The 3,655-nt window shown below is 50.9% G+C and overlaps 1 pseudogene; it reads left to right on the forward strand.

Annotated features, from left to right (window-relative positions):
* The first annotated feature begins 250 nt into the window (after window positions 1-250).
* Window positions 251-1,418, forward strand: LOC139009066 (pre-B-cell leukemia transcription factor 2 pseudogene; annotated as a pseudogene).
* The last annotated feature ends 2,237 nt before the right edge of the window (window positions 1,419-3,655 follow it).

Raw genomic sequence — 3,655 nt, forward strand, 5'->3', positions numbered from 1 at the left:
GGGGCAGAGGGAGCAGCGGCCCCAGGGAGTTTGGGGGGAAGTAACCATGCGGGGGAGGGCAAGAACAAGAAGGGGCCCTCAGCCACCCCCCCCCCCACTATGGATGAGTGGCTTCTGGGGCCGTCCTCTCCAGGCGGGGGTCAGGGGGGCCTGGGGCTGGTGGGTGGGGAGCATGGAGGCCCTGGCGAGCCTTCCGGCAGGGGTGGCGGGGGGCGGGGGGTTGGAGGGGCCGGGAGACCAAGGGAAGCAAGACATTGGGGACATTCTGCAGCAGATAATGACCATCACGGACCAGAGCCTGGACAAGGCCCGGGCCAAGAAACACGCCCTAAACTGCCACCGAATGAAGCCAGCTCTCTTTAGCGTCCTGTGTGAAATCAAGAAGACCAGTCTCAGCATCCGAAGCTCCCAGGAGGAGGAGCCGGTGGACCCCCAGCTTATGCGCTTGGACAACATGCTTCTGGCAAAAATGTGGCTGGGCCTGAGAAAGGGGGCGGGGGGCGTGGCAGGGGGGGTTGCTCAGCAGCAGCAGCCAGAGCAGCTTCCGTGGACAGCGTGTCCCCTGACAACTCCATCAAACACTCGGACTATCGCAGCAAACTTGCCCAGATTCACCATATCTACCACTCGGAGCTGGAGAAGTATGAGCAGGCATGTAACGAGTTCACCTACATCATGAACCACATCATGAGGCCTGTGGCACCCAAGGAGATGGGGCGGGTGGGAGCATCATACACCGTAAGTTCAGCGCCATCCAGATGCAGCTCAGGCAGAGCACCTGCGAGGCCATCATGATCCTGTGCTCCGGGTTCCTGGATGCCAGACGGAAACGCCGGAACTTCAGCAAACAGGCCACCGAGGTCCTAAATGAGTATTTCTATTCCCACCTGAGTAACCCGCACCCCAGTGAGGAGGAAGAGGAGGAGCTCGCCAAGAAGTGTGGCATCACCGTCTCTCAGGTCTCCAACTGGCTTGGCAACAAGCGGATTCGCTATAAGAAAAATATCGGAAAGTTTCAAGAGGAGGCAAACATCTATGCCGTCAAGACCGCCGTGTCTGTCACCCAGGGGGGCCACAGCCGCACCAGCTCCCCGACACCCCCTTCCTCTGCAGGCTCTGGCAGCACTTTCAATCTCTCAGGATCCGGAGACATGTTTCTGGGGATGCCCGGGCTCAAGGGAGATTCCTGCCCTGCCTCCCAGGTGGAATCACTCGACACTCGATGGGCCCGGGGACCACACAGATCACCTCAGGGGAGGCCAGATGGACAGCCCTCGGGAAGTGAGGGCAAACGGCACTGGCAGGAGGCTATGACCCCGACCTCAGTGACATCCCCAACAGAAGGACCAGGGAGCGCTCATTCTGACACTTCCCACTGCTCTCACCCCTCGGGCCACAGGGTGGGGGCTCAGAGGTGACTCTGGATGAGAGGACAAAGGCATCCAGAGGACAAGCCCCAGACACAGGAGAAGCACAAGATGGAGAAGGGCAAATGGGGTCACCCTACCCCAGCTGACTACATGGCAAGGAGAAGGGGGCCCCCTAAGGGGAAGGTAGGGTCTGTCTTCCCTTTTTACCCTTCTTTTCAATCTTTTTCTCTCCCCATTTCTTACACAGAAACACACCCAGAACCCTATATTTCAGATTCCCTCTCTCTCTCATAGACACATACACAACTATTCTGTTTCTCTCTCTCATAGATCCATACACAACTATTGTTTCTCTATGGAGAAACATGTTAGTGTCTTCAAATATGGTAGTGTATTATTATTGTCATATACATTCTCTCTCTCTTTCAGACACATATACTACTATTCTCTCTCTCTCTCTCTCTCTCTCTCTCTCTCTCTCTCTTCATCCATTCTCTCTCCCCCACCCCTTATCTGCTCTGGGATCTGTGGAGACGCCAGTCTTGCCCTATCTACCAGAGATGGCAAAAAATGGGGACACAACTTCTGGACAGATGACCTGGCCTCCCACCCCTCCCCTCCAGACGACTTTATTACCTCATATGCAGCTAATCTTAAACCAATAGAATTGCTCGGTGGAAAAAAAAAAAGGGAAGGAGGAAGGGAAGAACTTTATAAAGGAGTCAGTAGAGAGCAGAGTTAAAGAAGGAAAGAGGATGTGTGAGTGAACTGTAGGAGCTATAATGAAAATCAAGTATAGTTGTGTACTGGGGACAGATTTTAAAAGTAGGAGTCAGAAAAGAAAAAAGATAAATGATAGTGAATAATTAGGCAGAGATAGATAGATATTAAAACAGTGGAAGTAGAGAAGAATGTATGGGAAAGGTAGGATGAGAGAGAAAGAGGGAGGGAAGGAAGTTTTAAAGAGCTTAAAAGGAGAATGTGAAGAAAGTTGAAATGGGGAAGGGAGCAAAGCAGGTCTGAGGGAGGAAGTGAAGAAAAAAATTAAGGTGGGAAGGAAGGAAAAGGGGAGGGAGGGCAGGGGTAAAGATAAAGGAAAGAAGGAATGTGGGGTGGGAGGGTAGGAGAAAGATGGGAAGAAAGATTATAGAATAGAAGTAGGAACTAAGGAGGAAAGAAAAGTTTATAAATGATGAATCAGTAGGAAAAAATGTTACATAAAGGAGAGAGAAAAATTGTGTGAGAAGGAGAAGCCAATAAGGAAGTCAAATACAATGGTGTGTGAAGGGAATAAAATTAGAAAAAAAAGTTAATAGGGTGACCAGGCCGGCAGGGGAGGGCAGTTAGGGGGATCAGGCAGGCAGGCAGAGTGGTTAGGGCAGGCAGGCAGGTGAGTGGTTAGGAGCCACAGGTCCTGGATTATGAAAGGGATGTCCAACTGACAGTTTAGGCCCAATCCCACAGGACTCCCGTATTGGAGAAGGTACAGGTCTGGCTGAGGGCTGCCCCCCCCCCCCTGCACGAATTTCATGCACCAGGCCTCTAGTCTATATATATCTATATATATAAAAGGCTAATATGCAAAGTGTCCCCTTGGAGTTTGACCTGGAGACCCAGAGTTCAATCACTCACTATGATGTGTGCTGACCACCAGGGGGCAGCGTGGAATGAAGGAAGGCTCCCCCTGGCAGCCAGAAGGCCCCGATAGGCCCTGATCGCTGGCCAGGCCTAAGGACCCTGCCCGTGCATGAATTTAATGCACTGGGCCTCTAGTATATATATAAAAGCCTACTATGCTAAGTATCCCCTCAGGAATTTGACCAACTGGGGGTTCCACCACTCGCTATGACGTGCGCTGAGCACCAGGGGGCTGTGCAGAACAAAGGGAGGCCCCAGGCGGCAACTGGCAACCAGGGAAGGGTGGTCCCAGCCGGCAGCTAGCAGCCACTAGGGACCCTATCCATGCATGAATTTCATGCACTGGGCCTCTAGTGAAAGCATAAAATGCTATAGCATTTCAGTCAAATCTCAAACATTAAGCAAATATAAAAACTTAAAATAGTGTAGCATACTTATCATCACAAACTCTAGCACAAGTTTTTATCTAGTAAATAAATGTATTTTCCTGCCAATAGGCCCTAACACCATATGTTTTTGTCTCCCCCCTTCACAAATTAATACCTCTTCCTTTCCTTCACACGTCTGTATAAAATTCTACCACATGGAAACCTTATAGCAAAACATTACATCAATACCATATAAAACCTCATGATGGAATCTTTTCA

Source organism: Myotis yumanensis, unplaced genomic scaffold (genome assembly GCF_028538775.1).
Source record: "Myotis yumanensis isolate MYYU_CA2020_CCGP unplaced genomic scaffold, mMyoYum1.0.hap1 SCAF_1, whole genome shotgun sequence".
Classification (NCBI taxonomy): Eukaryota; Metazoa; Chordata; class Mammalia; order Chiroptera; family Vespertilionidae; genus Myotis; species Myotis yumanensis.